Consider the following 24459-nt stretch of genomic DNA (forward strand, 5'->3'; position numbering starts at 1 on the left):
CGGCCCCTGCAGGGGCTGATTCTATCAGAATGGAACGGGTTACCTCACCGGATCCGCTCTCAGGTGCTGGTGTTGTCTCCGGACGTTCGGCTATCTTTGGCTTGGTGGCTTCAGACAGCTCATCTGGTCGAGGGGCGCCCATTTTGGGTCCCGGACTGGGTCCTGCTCACGACGGATGCCAGTCTCCGGGGTTGGGGGGCAGTGACCGGCTCTTTGTCGCTTCAGGGTCGTTGGTCAGCGGAAGAAGCACTTCTCCCCATCAACATCCTGGAACTGCGGGCAGTATACAGGGCCCTGCAGTCGTCCGGCCCCGCTCTTCACGGAAGGGCGGTACAGGTGCAGTCCGACAACGCCACCACGGTGGCGTATATCAATCACCAAGGCGGAACTCGCAGTCAGGCAGCGATGTCGGAGGTGTCTCGTATCCTGTCTTGGGCGGAGGGTCACATTCCAGTGATCTCGGCGGTCTTCATCCCCGGAGTCCTCAATTGGGAGGCGGACTTCCTCAGCCGTCACGACGTGCATCCCGGGGAATGGTCGCTTCACCCAGAGGTGTTTCAGCTACTCGTGGACAGGTGGGGACTGCCGGAGCTGGACTTGATGGCCTCCCGTCACAATCACAAGTTGCCCGTTTACGGGTCAAGGACAAGAGACGCAGGTGCAAGTCTGGTGGACGCGCTGTCGCTGACATGGACGTTTCACCTGGCGTATCTGTTTCCTCCGATATCCCTGCTTCCTCGGGTTCTGCGGAAATTCAAGCAGGACGGCGGCATGCTCGTGCTGGTAGCTCCGGCCTGGCCCAGACGTCCTTGGTACTCCGATCTGAGGAGCCTCTCCATCGACGTTCCGTACCTTCTTCCTCAACGTCGGGACCTGTTGTCTCAGGGGCCCTGCCTTTACCCGGATCTGGGTCGGCTGTCTTTGACGGCGTGGCTCTTGAGACAGCCGTCTTGAGGTCTCGGGGCTTCTCCAGTTCGGTTATTGGTACGATGCTCAGGGCACGCAAGCCTGCTTCAGCACGGATTTATCACAGAGTGTGGCACACTTACTTTCAGTGGTGTGAGTCCAGACTTTATGATCCTCAGGTGTTCCGAGTTTCTAGGATCTTGGAATTTCTTCAGTCAGGATTGGATCTCGGCTTACGCCTTGCATCTCTGAAGGTTCATGTGTCCGCCTTGTCCGTGTGGTTTCAACGGCGGATTGCAATACTACCAGACGTTCACACCTTTTTCCAAGGTGTTATCAGGATCCAGCCTCCCTTTGTGCCTCCGGTGGCTCCTTGGGACTTGGCGGTGGTGCTACGGGTCCTGCAGGGTCCTCCGTTTGAGCCTCTTGAGGCGGTGGAGCTCAAGTGGCTGACATTTAAGACGGTTTTTCTCCTGGCAATTGCTTCGGCCAGGAGGGTGTCTGAATTGGGGGCGCTTTCCTGTCGCCCTCCTTTCCTAATTTTTCACCAGGACAGAGCGGTGCTCCGCACTCGTCCTGAGTTTTTGCCCAAAGTGGTCTCGAAGTTCCATATTAATCAGGAACTTGTTGTGCCAGCTTTTCAGTCCCCTGATCTTTCAGCTGGTGAGACTTCCTTAAATGTGGTCCGGGCGCTTAGAATTTATGTAGACCGGACGGCTTCGGTTAGGAAGTCTGATTCCTTGTTTATCCTCTTTGGTTTTCACAAGAGGGGTTGGCCTGCCAACAAACAAACGTTAGCCTGTTGGCTTCGTTCCGTTATTTGTGAGGCTTATGCACAGGAGGGCTTACCTGTGCCAGCCTCTGTTAAGGCTCATTCCACTCGTTCTGTGGGTCCCTCTTGGGCTGCTAGACGTGGCGCTTCTGCTGTTCAGCTGTGTAGGGCGGCCACTTGGTCTTCAATTCAAACGTTTTTGAGGTTCTATGCGTTTGACACCTTTGCCTCTCAGGATGCATCCTTTGGGCGCCTGGTACTCCTTTCAGCACAGGAGCGTCCCCGCCCTTAGTTGTACTGCTTTGGGACATCCCCAAGGTCAACCCTGTGGACCCCCTATGGACCCTGAAGTAGAAAACAAGAGATATGGTAAGAACTTACCTTTGTTATCTCTGTTTCTACGAAGTCCATAGGGTCCACAGGGCGCCCGCCCTGACGCACCTGGCTTCAAATGGGCTGTGTGGCTGGTCACCGGTTTTCCGTCTCCTATTGCTGTGAGTATGGTTTCTTGTGTGTTCCAGTCTTCCTTCTCTCTGTTCCATATTCTCCTCCGGCCTAGGCTGCTTACCAACTGGGGTGCCTGTGGCTCGGGGGCGGGGTATAGAGGAGGACCCAAGTGCATCCTGGGAGCTAAAAGCTTAACTGTGTGGTGCCCATGGATCCTGTTCCAGCTATAACCCCAAGGTCAACCCTGTGGACCCTATGGACTTCGTAGAAACAGAGATAACAAAGGTAAGTTCTTACCATATCTCTTGTTATACTATACACACACACTATATATACTATACACACACACTATATATACTATACACACACACTATATATACTATACACACACACTATATACACTATACACACTATATATACTATACACACACACACACTATATATACTATACACACACACACACTATATATACTATACACACACACACTATATATACTATACACACACACACTATATATACTATACACACACACACACACACACTATATATACTATACACACACTATATATACTATACACACACACACTATATATACTATACACACACACTATATATACTATACACACACACTATACATACACACTATACACACACTATATATACTATACACACACAAACTATATATACTATACACACACACACTATATATACTATACACACACACACTATATATATACTATACACACACACTATATATACTATACACACACACTATATATACTATACACACACACTATATATACTATATACACACACACTATATATACTATACACACACACTATATATACTATACACACACACTATATATACTATACACACACACTATATATACTATACACACACACTATATATACTATACACACACACTATATATACTATACACACACTATATACACTATACACACACTATATACACTATACACACACTATATACACTATACACACACTATATATACTATACACACACACTATATTCTATACACACACTATATATATACACACACACACACTATATATACACTATACACACACACACTATATATATATATAAATATATATATATATATATATATACTATACACACACACTATATATACTATACACACACACTATATATACTATACACACACACTATATATACTATACACACACTCTATATATACTATACACACACACTCTATATATACTATACACACACACACTATATATACTATACACACACACACTATATATACTATACACTCCCTATATACACTATACGCACACTATATACACTATACACACACTATATATACTATACACACACTATATACTATACACACACTATATACTATACACACACTATATACACTATACACACACTATATACACTATACACACACTATATATACTATACACACACTATATATACTATACACACACTATATATACTACACACACACACTATATATACTACACACACACACTATATATACTACACACACACACTATATATACTATACACACACTATATATACTATACACACACTATATTCTATACACACACTATATATACACTATACACACACACACTATATATATATATATATATATATATATATATATATATATATATATACTATACACACACACACTCTATATATACTATACACACACACACACTATATATACTATACACACACACACTATATATACTATACACTCCCTATATACACTATACGCACACTATATATACTATACACACACTATATACTATATACACTATACACACACTATATACACTATACACACACTATATATACTATACACACACACACACACTATATATACTATACACACACTATACACACACTATATATACTACACACACACACTATATATACTATACACACACACACACTATATATACTACACACACACTATATATACTACACACACTATATATACTATACACACACACTATATATACTATACACACACTATATATACTATACACACACTATATATACTATACACACACACACACACTATATATACTATACACAAACTATATATACTATACACACACACACTATATATACTATACACACACACACTATATATACTATACACACACACACTATATATACTATACACACACACACACACTATATATACTATACACAAACTATATATACTATACACACACTATATATACTATACACACACTATATATACTATACACACACTATATACACTATACACACACTATATACACTATACACACACTATATACACTATACACACACTATATACACTATACACACACTATATACACTATACACACACTATATACACTATATACACTATACACACACTACACACACTATACATACTATACACACTATATACACTATATACACTATACACACACTTTCTACTTCAGGGTCCATAGGGGGTCCACAGGGTTGACCTTGGGGTTATAGCTGGAACAGGATCCATGGGCACCACACAGTTAAGCTTTTAGCTCCCAGGATGCACTTGGGTCCTCCTCTATACCCCGCCCCCGAGCCACAGGCACCTCAGTGTAAGCTGGTGCCCGGCCGGAGTCGGTCACCGCGCAGGGGGGCTGCAGGAGCAGCCCCCAAAAGCTTTTTATTTTAAGTTTGATTTTATTTATTTTAATCTTTTTACTACAGACGGCAGCGAAGGGCTGTCTGTACAGACGCCCACGCTGCCGCTCTGATCCCCGACTGGCGCCGCGACGCCAGTACTGATCTGGGGATCGCGGCGGGAGGGCAGAGTCCGTACTAGCCGGACTCTGTCTACCTCCCAGGACTGCTGCCGGAGTCGCCGGGGATTCAGGTAAGCCGCGCGTCGCTGGCTAGCGGCGGCGCGCGGAATGCCTTAAATGCAGTCCTTTAGCCTCCGGTCCTGGGGACAGACCGGAGGCTGCTGGCAGTGGCGGCGGGCCCCCCCCATAACCCGTGGGACCACTAGACCACCAGGGATAAAGGGGCAAGCGGGAAGCCAGCATCCCTGGGGTTATGGCCAGCCAGGGGAGGAAGCCTTCCCTGTCAGCGGCTCCTCCCCTCAGCTCAGCGCGCCTTTCAGCACGCAGTCTGGCGTCGCTGAGCTGCAGTTACACGGCCACTCCTCCTCTGTGGTCTCCAGCGGCCATTTTCCCAGTGGCAGCGCAGATCTCAGGGAGCACGCGGACCGGTCCCCCTGTGTACCTCTCCCCTGATTAAAGACAGTGTACACAGCACTATAGCCCTCCCAGACACTGAATCTGGGCAGGTTGATTGTAGTGTAAAGGTGCAGTGAGTATATCTTCCTGCATGGTATGTGACTATTGCTAGTGCTGCCGTCTGTGCTTATTTTCTACTTACTGTCAGCTTATACCTATCCCTTTACTTCTCCTACAAGCCCTACAGGTGTGTGGGGGAGGGGCGTTTCTACTGACCTCACTTATATAGATCACGTATTTGTGAGGTCCGTCACATACAGTTGTGTGCTACTCAGTGCCACATTGTGGGCTGTTGTTCAGCACACCGGTGAGTGCGTTTTACTTCTACCCTGGTGCCAGATATATAATATATTCTGTCATGTCAGACGAGGAGGTTGAGCGCTCAGTGGCTCCGGTGTTGGCCTCCTGCGGACGCTGTTCTGCAGGAGTAGATAGGGAGGATTTGTCACAGGATGGCCTGTGTAGTCGATGCCAGGTGGCTCCTGGCCCATCCAGACCTTCTCTGGCGCAGGAACCACCGTGGGCGATGTTTTCTCAAGTGCTGGTGTCTATTGCGGACCGTCTGTCGGTCCCGACTGCTCTCCCTACTAGGGCGGTGCCCCAGCCGACCATCCCCCATTCCCCGGTTGTCCCGCAGTTATTGCGGAGTCCTCCTGGGTCTCAGTCGGTGGGTCCCTATGCGGGGTTGCCTATGTATATACAGGCTTCCCCTGTGCCGCAGCAGCCTGTGGTACCTTTTCAGGCCCCTATCGTGACTCCTCCACCCTGGGTGGATGTGCTCTCCAACTCCGTGCAAAATTTGGCGGCCGCTTCCTCAGCTTTTCAGTCAATGTTGCAGACTGACATGCCTTCTAGGATTTCAAAACGCCCACTCATGACACGGGCTGCTCAGGTATCGGACTCAGAGGGTTCCTCAGATGATGGGGAGGTCCCTGATGACACTGACTCGGACGCCTCGGTCCAGGAAATGGATACCAAGTCGTCCATTAATGTGCGAGCACTAGTTAGGGCGGTGCGAGCTATTCTTCTTATAGAGGATGAGGCACCGGTTCCTAAGTCGAAGTTTCCTAGTTTCAAAAAAACTAAGGTGGCTTCTGCGGTGTTTCCCCTGTCGGATCAGTTGACGGATCATATGGCGGTAGCTTGGCAGGCGCCCAGTAAGAGATTCCTTCCTCGGAAGCGGTTGGCTTCTAATTACCCCTTCCCTGAGGCACATTGTAAAAAATGGGAAACTCCACCGGCGGTGGATTCCCATGTCACCCGTTTAACTCGGGGCGCCACCTTACCATTACCGTCGATATCCTCGCTGAAGGATCCCACGGACAGGAAAGTTGAGACTTGCTTAAAGTCTATTTACTCCCTCTCCGGGGCGGTGGCCCGACCGTCCATGGCCATCTCCTGGGTGGCCAAGGCCATTGAGGGGTGGGCCAATGCATTGGAAGATACCTTCCCGGACGACGCTCCGGATGTCCAGCGGGCGTTGTTGGGACAAATGAGGGACGCTGCTTCTTACATTGGAGAAGCTTCTTTAGATGCTAGTCTGCTGACCTTGCGGGTATCGGCTGCAGCGGTGTCTGCCCGCCGATCCTTATGGTTGCGGTCCTGGAGAGCGGACTCTGATTCAAAGAAAGGTCTGGAGGCCTTACCTTTCAATGGGGAATTACTATTTGGTCCGGACTTGGACAAAATAGTGGACACCCTGGCTAAATCCAAGTCGGCCTTCCTCCCTTCGGCGGCACTGCCTGCTAAGGTTCGGAGTTCGGCTTTTCGTTCCTTTCGGGTTCAGGGTAAGGCGAAAGGTCAGTCCTTCCCGAGACAGTCTGCGAGTAAGACGGCCTCTAAACCCAAGAAGCAAGCCTGGAGTGCTCGGCGCCCTTCTTCCAAGCAGGAAGATAAACCTGCGGCCTGATGGGACGGGCCTCCCTCTGGGGGACCTCAGAGTGGGAGGCCGACTTCTTCTATTTGCCCAGTGCTGGCACAATACCACCACGGATGCCTGGGTTCGAGAAGTGGTCTCCCAGGGGTACGCCCTGTCTTTTCGGCACAGACCACCCCACCAGTTTTTCTGCACAAGTCCTTCTCAGGACAAGACCAAGGCGTTACAGGTTCAGGAGGCTATAGAGTCCTTGCTGAAAGCAGGGGTCATTGTTCCCGTTCCTCTATCACAACGAGGGACGGGGTATTATTCGTCTCTGTTTCTGGTGCAGAAACCCAATGGTTCTCATCGCCCTATCCTCAACTTGAAGTCTCTGAACAAATTCCTCAGAGTTCCCAAGTTCAGGATGGAAACGTTACGTTCCATCATTCTGGCGATGGAACCGGGGGATTACATGGTGTCCCTGGACATCCAGGACGCCTACCTCCATGTTCCGATAGCATCTTCACACCAGCGGTATCTGAGGTTCGCTATCCTTCAACACCACTATCAGTTCCGGGCGCTACCCTTTGGTCTCTCCACGGCACCGAGGGTGTTCACGAAGATTATGGCGGTCATGGCCGCACATCTTCGGAACCAGAATGTACGGCTGCTGCCGTACCTGGACGACCTCCTGTTGCTGGCGAGCTCCCCGGAGGTACTGCTTCAACATCTCCACCTGACGATCGCTTGCCTGCAAGCACACGGGTGGTTGATAAATTGGAAAAAGTCCTCCCTGATTCCATCACAGCGGATGGTTCATTTGGGAGCCCTGCTGGATTCGCATCAGCAAAGGATCTTCCTGACTCCGGAGAAGGTCGCCTCCCTACAGCTGCGGATACGCAGTTGCCTGAGCCGTTGCCGCCTGTCGGTCCATTCGGCTATGAGAGTTCTGGGGTCCATGGTGTCGACATTCGACATGGTGGAATTTGCCCAGTTCCATTCCCGGCCCCTGCAGGGGCTGATTCTATCAGAATGGAACGGGTTACCTCACCGGATCCGCTCTCAGGTGCTGGTGTTGTCTCCGGACGTTCGGCTATCTTTGGCTTGGTGGCTTCAGACAGCTCATCTGGTCGAGGGGCGCCCATTTTGGATCCCGGACTGGGTCCTGCTCACGACGGATGCCAGTCTCCGGGGTTGGGGGGCAGTGACCGGCTCTTTGTCGCTTCAGGGTCGTTGGTCAGCGGAAGAAGCACTTCTCCCCATCAACATCCTGGAACTGCGGGCAGTATACAGGGCCCTGCAGTCGTCCGGCCCCGCTCTTCACGGAAGGGCGGTACAGGTGCAGTCCGACAACGCCACCACGGTGGCGTATATCAATCACCAAGGCGGAACTCGCAGTCAGGCAGCGATGTCGGAGGTGTCTCGTATCCTGACTTGGGCGGAGGGTCACATTCCAGCGATCTCGGCGGTCTTCATCCCCGGAGTCCTCAATTGGGAGGCGGACTTCCTCAGCCGTCACGACGTGCATCCCGGGGAATGGTCGCTTCACCCGGAGGTGTTTCAGCTACTCGTGGACAGGTGGGGACTGCCGGAGCTGGACTTGATGGCCTCCCGTCACAATCACAAGTTGCCCGTTTACGGGTCAAGAACAAGAGACGCAGGTGCAAGTCTGGTGGACGCGCTGTCGGTGAAATGGACGTTTCACCTGGCGTATCTGTTTCCTCCGATATCCCTGCTTCCTCGGGTTCTGCGGAAATTCAAGCAGGACGGCGGCATGCTCGTGCTGGTAGCTCCGGCGTGGCCCAGACGTCCTTGGTACTCCGATCTCAGGAGCCTCTCCATCGACGCTCCGTACCTTCTTCCTCAGCGTCGGGACCTGTTGTCTCAGGGGCCCTGCCTTTACCCGGATCTGGGTCGGCTGTCTTTGACGGCGTGGCTCTTGAGACAGCCGTCTTGAGGTCTCGGGGCTTCTCCAGTTCGGTTATTGGTACCATGCTCAGGGCACGCAAGCCTGCTTCAGCACGGATTTATCACAGAGTGTGGCACACTTACTTTCAGTGGTGTGAGTCCAGACATTATGATCCTCAGGTGTTCCGAGTTTCTAGGATCTTGGAATTTCTTCAGTCAGGATTGGATCTCGGCTTACGCCTTGCATCTCTGAAGGTTCATGTGTCCGCCTTGTCCGTGTGGTTTCAACGGCGGATTGCAATACTACCAGACGTTCACACCTTTTTCCAAGGTGTTCTCAGGATCCAGCCTCCCTTTGTGGCTCCTTGGGACTTGGCGGTGGTGCTACGGGTCCTGCAGGGTCCTCCGTTTGAGCCTCTTGAGGCTCAAGTGGCTGACATTTAAGACGGTTTTTCTCCTGGCAATTGCTTCGGCCAGGAGGGTGTCTGAATTGGGGGCGCTTTCCTGTCGCCCTCCTTTCCTGATTTTTCACCAGGACAGAGCGGTGCTCCGCACTCGTCCTGAGTTTTTGCCCAAAGTGGTCTCGAAGTTCCATATTAATCAGGAACTTGTTGTGCCAGCTTTTCAGTCCCCTGATCTTTCAGCTGGTGAGACTTCCTTAGATGTGGTCCGGGCGCTTAGAATTTATGTAGACCGGACGGCTTCGGTTAGGAAGTCTGATTCCTTGTTTATCCTCTTTGGTTTTCACAAGAGGGGTTGGCCTGCCAACAAACAAACGTTAGCCCGTTGGCTTTGTTCCGTTATTTGTGAGGCTTATGCACAGGAGGGCTTACCTGTGCCAGCCTCTGTTAAGGCTCATTCCACTCGTTCTGTGGGTCCCTCTTGGGCTGCTAGACGTGGCGCTTCTGCTGTTCAGCTGTGTAAGGCGGCCACTTGGTCTTCAATTCAAACGTTTTTGAGGTTCTATGCGTTTGACACCTTTGCCTCTCAGGATGCATCCTTTGGGCGCCGGGTACTCCTTTCAGCACAGGAGCGTCCCCGCCCTTAGTTGTACTGCTTTGGGACATCCCCAAGGTCAACCCTGTGGACCCCCTATGGACCCGGAAGTAGAAAACAAGAGATATGGTAAGAACTTACCTTTGTTATCTCTGTTTCTACGAAGTCCATAGGGTCCACAGGGCGCCCGCCCTGACGCACCTGGCTTCAAATGGGCTGTGTGGCTGGTCACCGGTTTTCCGTCTCCCATTTCTGTGAGTATGGTTTCTTGTGTGTTCCAGTCTTCCTTCTCTCTGTTTAGTCTCCTCCTCCGGCCTTGGCTGCTTACCAACTGAGGTGCTGTGGCCGGGGGCGGGGTATAGAGGAGGACGGACCCAAGTGCATCCTGGGAGCAGCTAAAGCTTTAACTGCGTGGTGCCCATGGATCCAGATCCAGCTATACCCCAAGGTCAACCCTGTGGACCCTATGGACTTCGTAGAAACAGAGATAACAAAGGTAAGTTCTTACCATATCTCTTGTTATACACACTCACTATATATACACTATACACACTCACTGTATGTACACTATACACACACTATATATACACTATACACACACTATATATACTATACACACACTATAGATACTATACACACTCACTATAGAAACTATACACACTCACTATATATACTATACACACACTATAGATACTATACACACACTATAGATACTATACACACACTATAGATACTATACACACACTATAGATACTATACACACACTATAGATACTATACACACACTATATATACTATACACACACTATATATACTATACACACACTATAGATACTATACACACTCACTATAGAAACTATACACACTCACTATATATACTATACACTCACTATATATACTATACACTCACTATAGATACTATACACACTCACTATAGATACTATACACTCACTATAGATACTATACACACTCACTATATATACTATACACACTCACTATAGATACTATACACACTCACTATAGATACTATACACACTCACTATATATACTACACACATACTATATATACTATACAAAGTCACTATATATACTATACAAAGTCACTATATATACTATACAAAGTCACTATATATACTATACAAAGTCACTATATATACTATACAAAGTCACTATATATATTATACAAAGTCACTATATATACTACAGGTTGAGTCTCCCATATCCAAAATGCTTGGGACCAGGGATATTTTGGATATCGGAATATTCCGTATTTTGGAATTATTGCATACAATATTGAAATGTCTTTATAGGGCCCAAATCTAAACACAGGATGCATTTATGTTTTATATACACCTTATACACACAGCCTGAAGGTAATTTTATACTATATTTTCAATAATTTTGTGGCTCAAACAAAGTTTGTGTACATACATGAAATGTATCTGTTTCATATACACCTTATACACACAGCCTATAGGTCATTTCATACTTTAAGGCACAAAATTATTAAAAATAAACAAAGTTTGTGTACTTTGAACCATCAGAAATCAAAGGTTTCACTATCTCAGTCAAGCTAAAAATATTCCGTATTTCGGAATATTTGGATATGGGAGACTCAACCTGTATACACACACTATGAGGGGTATTCAATATGAAACGTTAACTTCACTATATATACTATATATACACACACTATATATACACTATACACACACACACACACTATATATACACTATACACACACACACTATATATACACTATACACACACACACTATATATACACTATACACACACACACTATATATACACTATACACACACACACTATATATACACTATATATACACTATACACACACACTATATATACACTATATATACACTATACACACTATATATACACTATACACACACACTATATATACACTATACACACACACTATATATACTATACACACTAATATACATATATATATACACACCATACACACACACACTATATATACTACACACACACTATACTATATACACACTATACTATATACACACTATATATACTTTCTACTTCAGGGTCCATAGGGGGTCCACAGGGTTGACCTTGGGGTATAGCTGGATCTGGATCCACGGGCACCACGCAGTTAAAGCTTTAGCTGCTCCCAGGATGCACTTGGGTCCATCCTCCTCTATACCCCGCCCCCGAGCCACAGCACTTCAGTTTTAGTTGGTGCCTGGCCAGAGTCGGGTCACCCTGCACAGGGGGGGCTGCAGGAGCAGCCCCCAGAAGCTTTTTCATTTATTTTAACAAAAAAAAACGAAATAAAGAGTCTGTTAGGTTTTTTTCTTATAACTTGGCTCTGTAGCGGCAGCGAAGGACTGTCTATACAGACGCCCATGCTGCCGCTCTTCTTCCCCGCTGGCGCCGCAACGCCAGTATCGCACTGGGGATCGCGGCGGGAGGCTAGAGTCCGTACTAGCCGGACTCTGGGTACCTCCCTGGACTGCTGCCGGGGACAAGGTAAGCCGCGAGTCGCCGATTAGTGGCGGCTCGCGGGTTTTACCAGAATATGCAGTCCTTTGCCCCCGGTTCTAGGGGACAGACCGGGGGCCGCTAGCAGTGGCGGCGGGCTCCCCCTCTGATGAGGAATACCCCGTCAGTCCACTAGACCACCAGGGTTAATTCTTGGCAAGCGGGATGCCGGCAACCCGGGGGTTAATAGCTAGCCAGGGGAGGAAGCCTTCCCTGTCTAGCGGCTCCTCCCCTCAGCTCAGCGCGCCTTTCAGCTCGTAGTCTGGCGTCGCTGAGCTGCAGATTACTCGGCCACTCCTCCTCTGAGGTCTCTGGGGGCCATTTTCTTGTGGCAGCGCAGATCTCTCAGGGAGCACGCGGACCGGTCCCCCTGTGTACCTCTCCCCGCTAAAAGACAGTGTACACAGCACTATAGCCCTCCCAGACACTGAATCTGGGAGGTTGATTGTAGTGGAAAGGTGCAGTGAGTATATCTTCCTGCATGGTATGTGACTATTGCTAGTGCTGCCGTCTGTGCTAATTTCTACTTACTGTCAGCCTATACCTATCCCTTTCCTTCTCCTACAAGCCCTACAGGTGTGCGAGGGAGGGGCGTTTCTACAGACCTCGCCTATATAAATCACGTATTTGTGAGGTCTGTCACATACAGTTGTGTGTTGCACAGTACCATATTGTGGGCTGTTGTTCAGCACACGGGTGAGTGCGCTTGATTCGGCTCTGTTTCCAGATATTTTTTGTAAAATATATTTTGTCATGTCGGACGAGGAGATTGAGCACTCTGTGGCTCCGGTGTTGGTCTCCTGTGGACGCTGTTCTGCAGGCGTGGATAAGGAGGCTTTGTCACTGGATGGCCTGTGTAGACGGTGCCAGGTGATTCCTGGCCCCTCACAACGTCCTATAGCGCAGGAGCCACCATGGGTGATGTTTTCTCAGGTGCTGGTGTCTATTGCAGACCGTCTGTCCGTACCAACTGCGGTTCCTGCTAGGGCGTTGTCCCAGCCGGCCGTCCCCCATTCCCCGGGTGTTCCGCACTTATTACGCAGCCCCCCAGGGTCTCAGTCTGTTGGTCCTTATACGGGGTTGCCTATGTATATACAGGCTTCCCCGGTGACGCAGCAGTCTGTGGTGTCTTTCCAGGCCCCTCTGGCGGCTCCTCCACCCTGGGTGGATGTGCTCTCCAGCTCCGTACAAAATTTGGCGGCCGCGTCTTCGGCTTTTCAGTCAATGTTGTGGACTGATATGCCTTCTAGGGCGTCAAAACGCCCACTAATGGTGCAGGCGGCACAAGTATCGGACTCGGAGGGGTCCTCAGATGATGGGGAAGTGCATGACGACTCGGACACATCGGTCCAGGAAGTGGATACCAAATCGTCCATTAATGTGCGAGCACTGGTTAGGGCGGTGCGTGCCATTCTCTTGATAGAGGATGAGGCCCCAGCTCCTAAGTCGAAGTATCCTAGTTTAAAAAAAACTAAGGTGGCTTCTGCGGTGTTTCCCGTGTCTGATCAGTTGACGGATCATATGGCGGTAGCTTGGCAGACGCCCAGTAAGAGATTCCTACCTCAGAAGCGGTTGGCTCCTAATTACCCCTTTCCTGAGGCACATTGTAAAAAATGGGAAACTCCACCGGCGGTGGATTCTCACGTCACCCGTTTAATACGGAGTGCTACTTTGCCATTGCCGTCTATATCCTCGCTGAAGGATCCCACGGACAGGAAAGGGGAGACTTGCTTGAAGTCTATTTACTCCCTCTCAAGTGCAGTGGCCCGACCGTCCATGGTCATCTCCTGGGTGGCCAAGGCCATTGAGGGATGGGCCAACGCGCCAACGCCTTGGAGGATACCTTTCCGGGCGACGCTCCGGATGTCCAGAGGGCATTGTTGGGACAGATGAGGGACGCTGCTTCCTACATCGGAGAAGCCTCTTTGGATGCTAGTCTGCTGACTTCTCGGGTATCGGCTGCAGCAGTGTCTGCCCGCCGATCCTTATGGCTGAGGTCCTGGAGAGCGGACTCTGATTCAAAGAAGGGCCTGGAGGCCTTGCCTTTCAATGGAGAACTACTATTTGGTCCGGACTTGGACAAAATAGTGGATACTCTGGCTAAATCTAAATCTGCCTTCCTCCCTTCGGCTTCTGCACCCACTAAGGTACGGAGCTCTGCCTTTCGGTCCTTTTGGGTTCAGGGCAAGGCCAAAGGTCAGTCCTTCCCGAGGCAGTCGGCGACCAAGGCCGCTTCTAAGCCCAAGAAGCAGGCCTGGAGTGCCAGGCGCCCTTCTTCTAAGCAGGAAGATAAACCTTCTGCCTGATGGGACGGGCCTCCCTCTGGGGGACCCCAGAGTGGGAGGCCGACTTCTTCTATTTGCCCAGTGCTGGCACAATACCACCACGGATGCCTGGGTTCGAGAAGTGGTCTCCCAGGGGTACGCCCTGTCTTTTCTGCACGAGTCCTTCTCAGGACACGACCAAGACTTTACAGATTCAGGAAGCTATAGAGTCCTTGCTGAAAGCGGGGTTCATTGTTCCCGTTCCTCAATTACAACGAGGGACGGGGTACTATTCTTCTCTTTCTGGTGCAGAAACCCAATGGTTCTCATCGCCCTATCCTCAACTTGAAGTCTCTGAACAAATTCCTCAGGGTTCCCAAGTTCAGGATGGAAACGTTACGTTCCATCATTCTGGCGATGGAACCGGGGGATTACATGGTGTCCCTGGATATCCAGGACGCCTACCTCCATGTTCCGATAGCGCCTTCACACCAGCGGTATCTGAGGTTCGCTATCCATCATCATCTTCAGTTCCGGGCGCTACCCTTTGACCTCTCCACGGCACTGAGGGTATTCACGAAGATTAAGGCGATAATGGCCGCACATCTTCGGAACCAGAATGTACGGCTGCTGCCTTATCTGGACGACCTGTTGCTGGCGAGCTCCCCGGAGGTACTGCTTCAACATCTCCACCTGACGATCGCTTGCCTGCAAGCGCACGGGTGGCTGATAAATTGGAAAAAGTCCTCCCTGATTCCATCACAGCGGATGGTTCATTTGGGAGCCCTGCTGGATTCTCGTCAGCAACGGATTTTCCTGACTTCGGAGAAGGTCTCCTCCCTACAGCTGCGGATACACAGTTGCCTGAGCAGTTGCCGCCTGTCGGTCCATTCGGCTATGAGAGTTCTGGGGTCCATGGTGTCGACATTCGACATGGTGGAATTTGCCCAGTTCCATTCCCGGCCCCTGCAGGGGCTGATTCGATCGGAATGGAACGGGTTACCTCACCGGATCCGCTCTCAGATGCTGGTGTTGCCCCCTGAGGTTCGGCAGTCTTTGTCTTGGTGGCTTCAGACAGTGCATCTGGTCGAGGCGCGCCCCTATTGGATCCCGGACTGGGTCCTCCTCACGACGGATGCCAGTCTCCGGGGTTGGGGGGCAGTGACCGGTTCATTGTCGCTTCAGGGTCGTTGGTCTGCGGAGGAAGCTCTTCTCCCCATCAACATCCTGGAACTGCGAGCAGTATACAGGGCCCTGCAGTCGTCTGGCCCCGCTCTTCACGGAAGGGCGGTTCAGGTGCAGTCCGACAACGCCACCACAGTGGCGTACATTAACCACCAAGGAGGAACTCGCAGTCGGGCAGCGATGTCGGAGGTGTCTCGCATTCTTGCTTGGGCGGAGTGTCACATTCCAGCGATCTCGGCAGTCTTCATTCCCGGAGTCCTCAATTGGGAGGCGGACTTCCTCAGCCATCACGACGTGCATCCCGGGGAATGGTCGCTTCACCCAGAGGTGTTTCAGCTACTCCTGGACAGGTGGGGGCTGCCGGAGCTGGACTTGATGGCCTCCCGTCACAATCACAAGTTGCCCGTTTACGGGTCAAGGACAAGAGACGCAGGCGCCTGTCTGGTAGACACACTGTCGGTGAAATGGACGTTTCACCTGGCGTATCTGTTTCCTCCGATATTCCTACTTCCTCGGGTTCTGCGGAAATTCAAGCAGGACGGCGGCACGCTCGTGCTGGTAGCTCTGGCGTGGCCCAGACGTCCTTGGTACTCCGATCTGAGGTGCCTCTCCATCGACGCTCTGTACCTTCTTCCACAGCGCCGGGACCTGTTGTCTCAAGGGCCCTGCCTTTACCCGGATCTGGGTCGGCTGTCGTTGACGGCGTGGCTCTTGAGACAGCCGTCTTGAGGTCTAGCGGTTTCTCCAGTTCGGTCATTGGTACCATGCTTAGGGCACGCAAGCCTGCTTCCGCACGGATTTACCACAGGGTGTGGTGCACTTACTTTCAGTGGTGTGAATCCAGAAACTATGATCCGCAGGTGTTCCGAGTTTCCAGAATCTTGGAGTTCCTTCAATCGGGGTTGGACCTCGGCTTACACCTGGCCTCTCTGAAAGTTCATGTGTCCGCTTTGTCCGTGTGGTTTCAACGACGGATTGCAACACTGCCAGATGTTCACACCTTTTTCCAGGGTGTTCTCAGGATCCAGCCTCCCTTTGTGCCTCCTGTGGCTCCTTGGGACTTGGCGGTGGGCCTACGGGTCTTGCAGGGTCCTCCTTTTGAGCCGCTTGAGTCGGTGGATCTCAAGTGGCTGACGTTTAAGACTGTTTTTCTCCTGGCAATTGCTTCTGCCAGGAGGGTGTCAGAGTTGGGGGCGCTTTCCTGTCGTCCTCCTTTTCTGATTTTTCACCAAGACAGAGCGGTGCTCCGCACTCGTCCTGAGTTTTTGCCCAAAGTGGTCTCAAAATTCCACATTAATCAGGAACTTGTTGTGCCAGCTTTTCAGTCACCTGATCTTTCAGCTGGTGAGGCTTCCTTAGATGTTGTCCGGGTGCTTAGAATCTATGTGGACCGGACTGCTTTGGTTAGGAAGTCTGATTCATTGTTTATCATCTTCGGTTTTCACAAGAGGGGTTGGCCTGCCAACAAGCAAACGTTAGCCCGTTGGCTTTGTTCAGTTATTTGTGAGGCTTATGCACAGGAGGGTTTACCTGTACCAGCCTCTGTTAAGGCTCATGCCACTCATTCTGTGGGTCCCTCTTGGGCTGCTAGACGTGGCGCCTCCGCTGTTCAGCTGTGTAAGGCGGCCACTTGGTCTTCAATTCAAATGTTTTTGAGGTTCTATGCGTTTGACACCTTCGCCTCTCAGGATGCATCCTTCGGGTGCCGGGTGCTCCTTTCAGCACAGGAGTGTCCCCGCCCTTAGTTGAACTGCTTTGGGACATCCCCAAGGTCAATCCTGTGGACCCCCTAAGGACCCTGAAGTAGAAAACAAGAGATATGGTAAGACCTTACCTTTTGTTATCTCTGTTTCTACGAAGTCCATAGGGTCCACAGGGCGCCCGCCCTGACACACCTGGCTTCATATGGGCTGTGTGGCTGGTCACCGGTTTTCCGTCTCCCATTTCTGTGAGTATGGTTTCTTGTGTGTTCCAGTCTTCCTTCTCTCTGTTTCGTCTCCTCCTCCGGCCTGGGCTGCTTACCAACTGAGGTTCCTGTGGCTCGGGGGCGGGGTATAGAGGAGGACGGACCCAAGTGCTTCCTGGGAGCAGCTAAAGCTTTAACTGCGTGGTGCCCATGGATCCAGATCCAGCTATACCCCAAGGTCAACCCTGTGGACCCTATGGACTTCGTAGAAACAGAGATAACAAAGGTAAGTTCTTACCATATCTCTTGTTATACACACACATACATACATACATACATACACACACACACACACACACACACACACACACTATATATACATACTATATACACTGTACACACACACTATATACACATACTATTTACAGTATACACACACACCGGCTCACACACTATATACACACACAGCGGCTGGTGACTGACTGCTGGAATCTGACGTGGGGTTGATGAGGGCCCTGTGAGATGGGGGTATTAGATGTGAGAGGGGTTAGTCTGGCACTGATCACCCAGAGCAGCGAGGACTCAGCGGAGATGGATAATGGGCTGTTTCAGCGTAAAAAGAAGCTCAGTAGTGTTCTTCTCCCCAGATAGAGATCTCAGGTCTCCAGGTGACTGGCCGGCCCATGGGTCAGCGTTGTGTCACCCCTGCACACATAGTCATTATACTATGTAACAGGAGACCCCCACACGTCTCATTACCAGTCCCCTCGCTGTGCAGCCCCTCACTCCTCTACCCGCAGGGACTGAGCTCCGTGTTCTTCTCCCCAGATAGAGATCTCAGGTCTCCAGGTGACTGGCCGGCCCATGGGTCAGCGTTGTGTCACCCCTGCACACATAGTCATTATACTATGTAACAGGAGACCCCCACACGTCTCATTACCAGTCCCCTCGCTGTGCAGCCCCTCACTCCTCTACCCGCAGGGACTGAGCTCCGTGTTCTTCTCCCCAGATAGAGATCTCAGGTCTCCAGGTGACTGGCCGGCCCATGGGTCAGCGTTGTGTCACCCCTGCACACATACAGTCATTGTACTATGTAACAGGAGACCCCCACACGTCTCATTACCAGTCCCCTCGCTGTGCAGCCCCTCACTCCTCTACCCGCAGGGACTGAGCTCCGTGTTCTTCTCCCCAGATAGAGATCTCAGGTCTCCAGGTGACTGGCCGGCCCATGGGTCAGCGTTGTGTCACCCCTGCACACATAGTCATTATACTATGTAACAGGAGACCCCCACACGTCTCATTACCAGTCCCCTCGCTGTGCAGCCCCTCACTCCTCTACCCGCAGGGACTGAGCTCCGTGTTCTTCTCCCCAGATAGAGATCTCAGGTCTCCAGGTGACTGGCCGGCCCATGGGTCAGCGTTGTGTCACCCCTGCACACATAGTCATTATACTATGTAACAGGAGACCCCCACACGTCTCATTACCAGTCCCCTCGCTGTGCAGCCCCTCACTCCTCTACCCGCAGGGACTGAGCTCCGTGTTCTTCTCCCCAGATAGAGATCTCAGGTCTCCAGGTGACTGGCCGGCCCATGGGTCAGCGTTGTGTCACCCCTGCACACATACAGTCATTGTACTATGTAACAGGAGACCCCCACACGTCTCATTACCAGTCCCCTCGCTGTGCAGCCCCTCACTCCTCTACCCGCAGGGACTGAGCTCCGTGTTCTCCCCAGATAGAGATCTCAGGTCTCCAGGTGACTGGCCGGCCCATGGGTCAGCGTTGTGTCACCCCTGCACACATAGTCATTATACTATGTAACAGGAGACCCCCACACGTCTCATTACCAGTCCCCTCGCTGTGCAGCCCCTCACTCCTCTACCCGCAGGGACTGAGCTCCGTGTTCTTCTCCCCAGATAGAGATCTCAGGTCTCCAGGTGACTGGCCGGCCCATGGGTCAGCGTTGTGTCACCCCTGCACACATAGTCATTATACTATGTAACAGGAGACCCCCACACGTCTCATTACCAGTCCCCTCGCTGTGCAGCCCCTCACTCCTCTACCCGCAGGGACTGAGCTCCGTGTTCTTCTCCCCAGATAGAGATCTCAGGTCTCCAGGTGACTGGCCGGCCCATGGGTCAGCGTTGTGTCACCCCTGCACACATAGTCATTATACTATGTAACAGGAGACCCCCACACGTCTCATTACCAGTCCCCTCGCTGTGCAGCCCCTCACTCCTCTACCCGCAGGGACTGAGCTCCGTGTTCTTCTCCCCAGATAGAGATCTCAGGTCTCCAGGTGACTGGCCGGCCCATGGGTCAGCGTTGTGTCACCCCTGCACACATAGTCATTATACTATGTAACAGGAGACCCCCACACGTCTCATTACCAGTCCCCTCGCTGTGCAGCCCCTCACTCCTCTACCCGCAGGGACTGAGCTCCGTGTTCTTCTCCCCAGATAGAGATCTCAGGTCTCCAGGTGACTGGCCGGCCCATGGGTCAGCGTTGTCACCCCTGCACACATAGTCATTATACTATGTAACAGGAGACCCCCACACGTCTCATTACCAGTCCCCTCGCTGTGCAGCCCCTCACTCCTCTACCCGCAGGGACTGAGCTCCGTGTTCTTCTCCCCAGATAGAGATCTCAGGTCTCCAGGTGACTGGCCGGCCCATGGGTCAGCGTTGTGTCACCCCTGCACACATACAGTCATTGTACTATGTAACAGGAGACCCCCACACGTCTCATTACCAGTCCCCTCGCTGTGCAGCCCCTCACTCCTCTACCCGCAGGGACTGAGCTCCGTGTTCTTCTCCCCAGATAGAGATCTCAGGTCTCCAGGTGACTGGCCGGCCCATGGGTCAGCGTTGTCACCCCTGCACACATAGTCATTATACTATGTAACAGGAGACCCCCACACGTCTCATTACCAGTCCCCTCGCTGTGCAGCCCCTCACTCCTCTACCCGCAGGGACTGAGCTCCGTGTTCTTCTCCCCAGATAGAGATCTCAGGTCTCCAGGTGACTGGCCGGCCCATGGGTCAGCGTTGTCACCCCTGCACACATAGTCATTATACTATGTAACAGGAGACCCCCACACGTCTCATTACCAGTCCCCTCGCTGTGCAGCCCCTCACTCCTCTACCCGCAGGGACTGAGCTCCGTGTTCTTCTCCCCAGATAGAGATCTCAGGTCTCCAGGTGACTGGCCGGCCCATGGGTCAGCGTTGTGTCACCCCTGCACACATACAGTCATTGTACTATGTAACAGGAGACCCCCACACGTCTCATCACCAGTCCCCTCGCTGTGCAGCCCCTCACTCCTCTACCCGCAGGGACTGAGCTCCGTGTTCTTCTCCCCAGATAGAGATCTCAGGTCTCCAGGTGACTGGCCGGCCCATGGGTCAGCGTTGTCACCCCTGCACACATAGTCATTATACTATGTAACAGGAGACCCCCACACGTCTCATTACCAGTCCCCTCGCTGTGCAGCCCCTCACTCCTCTACCCGCAGGGACTGAGCTCCGTGTTCTTCTCCCCAGATAGAGATCTCAGGTCTCCAGGTGACTGGCCGGCCCATGGGTCAGCGTTGTGTCACCCCTGCACACATACAGTCATTGTACTATGTAACAGGAGACCCCCACACGTCTCATCACCAGTCCCCTCGCTGTGCAGCCCCTCACTCCTCTACCCGCAGGGACTGAGCTCCGTGTTCTTCTCCCCAGATAGAGATCTCAGGTCTCCAGGTGACTGGCCGGCCCATGGGTCAGCGTTGTCACCCCTGCACACATAGTCATTATACTATGTAACAGGAGACCCCCACACGTCTCATTACCAGTCCCCTCGCTGTGCAGCCCCTCACTCCTCTACCCGCAGGGACTGAGCTCCGTGTTCTTCTCCCCAGATAGAGATCTCAGGTCTCCAGGTGACTGGCCGGCCCATGGGTCAGCGTTGTGTCACCCCTGCACACATACAGTCATTGCACTATGTAACAGGAGACCCCCACACGTCTCATCACCAGTCCCCTCGCTGTGCAGCCCCTCACTCCTCTACCCGCAGGGACTGAGCTCCGTGTTCTTCTCCCCAGATAGAGATCTCAGGTCTCCAGGTGACTGGCCGGCCCATGGGTCAGCGTTGTCACCCCTGCACACATAGTCATTGTACTATGTAACAGGAGACCCCCACACGTCTCATCACCAGTCCCCTCGCTGTGCAGCCCCTCACTCCTCTACCCGCAGGGACTGAGCTCCGTGTTCTTCTCCCCAGATAGAGATCTCAGGTCTCCAGGTGACTGGCCGGCCCATGGGTCAGCGTTGTCACCCCTGCACACATAGTCATTGTACTATGTAACAGGAGACCCCCACACGTCTCATCACCAGTCCCCTCGCTGTGCAGCCCCTCACTCCTCTACCCGCAGGGACTGAGCTCCGTGTTCTTCTCCCCAGATAGAGATCTCAGGTCTCCAGGTGACTGGCCGGCCCATGGGTCAGCGTTGTGTCACCCCTGCACACATACAGTCATTGTACTATGTAACAGGAGACCCCCACACGTCTCATCACCAGTCCCCTCGCTGTGCAGCCCCTCACTCCTCTATCCGCAGGGACTGAGCTCCGTCTTCTTCTCCCCAGATAGAGATCTCAGGTCTCCAGGTGACTGGCCGGCCCATGGGTCAGCGTTGTCACCCCTGCACACATAGTCATTATACTATGTAACAGGAGACCCCCACACGTCTCATTACCAGTCCCCTCGCTGTGCAGCCCCTCACTCCTCTACCCGCAGGGACTGAGCTCCGTGTTCTTCTCCCCAGATAGAGATCTCAGGTCTCCAGGTGACTGGCCGGCCCATGGGTCAGCGTTGTGTCACCCCTGCACACATACAGTCATTGTACTATGTAACAGGAGACCCCCACACGTCTCATCACCAGTCCCCTCGCTGTGCAGCCCCTCACTCCTCTACCCGCAGGGACTGAGCTCCGTGTTCTTCTCCCCAGATAGAGATCTCAGGTCTCCAGGTGACTGGCCGGCCCATGGGTCAGCGTTGTGTCACCCCTGCACACATAGTCATTATACTATGTAACAGGAGACCCCCACACGTCTCATTACCAGTCCCCTCGCTGTGCAGCCCCTCACTCCTCTACCCGCAGGGACTGAGCTCCGTGTTCTTCTCCCCAGTTAGAGATCTCAGGTCTCCAGGTGACTGGCCGGCCCATGGGTCAGCGTTGTGTCACCCCTGCACACATACAGTCATTGTACTATGTAACAGGAGACCCCCACACGTCTCATCACCAGTCCCCTCGCTGTGCAGCCCCTCACTCCTCTACCCGCAGGGACTGAGCTCCGTGTTCTTCTCCCCAGATAGAGATCTCAGGTCTCCAGGTGACTGGCCGGCCCATGGGTCAGCGTTGTCACCCCTGCACACATACAGTCATTGTACTATGTAACAGGAGACCCCCACACGTCTCATCACCAGTCCCCTCGCTGTGCAGCCCCTCACTCCTCTACCCGCAGGGACTGAGCTCCGTGTTCTTCTCCCCAGATAGAGATCTCAGGTCTCCAGGTGACTGGCCGGCCCATGGGTCAGCGTTGTCACCCCTGCACACATAGTCATTATACTATGTAACAGGAGACCCCCACACGTCTCATTACCAGTCCCCTCGCTGTGCAGCCCCTCACTCCTCTACCCGCAGGGACTGAGCTCCGTGTTCTTCTCCCCAGATAGAGATCTCAGGTCTCCAGGTGACTGGCCGGCCCATGGGTCAGCGTTGTGTCACCCCTGCACACATACAGTCATTGTACTATGTAACAGGAGACCCCCACACGTCTCATCACCAGTCCCCTCGCTGTGCAGCCCCTCACTCCTCTACCCGCAGGGACTGAGCTCCGTGTTCTTCTCCCCAGATAGAGATCTCAGGTCTCCAGGTGACTGGCCGGCCCATGGGTCAGCGTTGTCACCCCTGCACACATAGTCATTGTACTATGTAACAGGAGACCCCCACACGTCTCATCACCAGTCCCCTCGCTGTGCAGCCCCTCACTCCTCTACCCGCAGGGACTGAGCTCCGTGTTCTTCTCCCCAGATAGAGATCTCAGGTCTCCAGGTGACTGGCCGGCCCATGGGTCAGCGTTGTGTCACCCCTGCACACATACAGTCATTGTACTATGTAACAGGAGACCCCCACACGTCTCATCACCAGTCCCCTCGCTGTGCAGCCCCTCACTCCTCTACCCGCAGGGACTGAGCTCCGTGTTCTTCTCCCCAGATAGAGATCTCAGGTCTCCAGGTGACTGGCCGGCCCATGGGTCAGCGTTGTGTCACCCCTGCACACATACAGTCATTGTACTATGTAACAGGAGACCCCCACACGTCTCATCACCAGTCCCCTCGCTGTGCAGCCCCTCACT

General features: G+C 51.8%; 1 long non-coding RNA gene across 1 annotated transcript in view; it reads left to right on the forward strand.

The window, feature by feature from the left end:
• The window catches only part of LOC148479679 (uncharacterized), a 47416-nt gene that overhangs the window by 20500 nt on the left and 2457 nt on the right, over nucleotides 1-24459 (forward strand). The window lies entirely within an intron of this gene.

The sequence above is a fragment of the Taudactylus pleione genome, unplaced genomic scaffold (genome assembly GCF_031769625.1).
Source record: "Taudactylus pleione unplaced genomic scaffold, aTauple2 ptg000618l, whole genome shotgun sequence".
In the NCBI taxonomy this organism is placed as follows: Eukaryota; Metazoa; Chordata; class Amphibia; order Anura; family Myobatrachidae; genus Taudactylus; species Taudactylus pleione.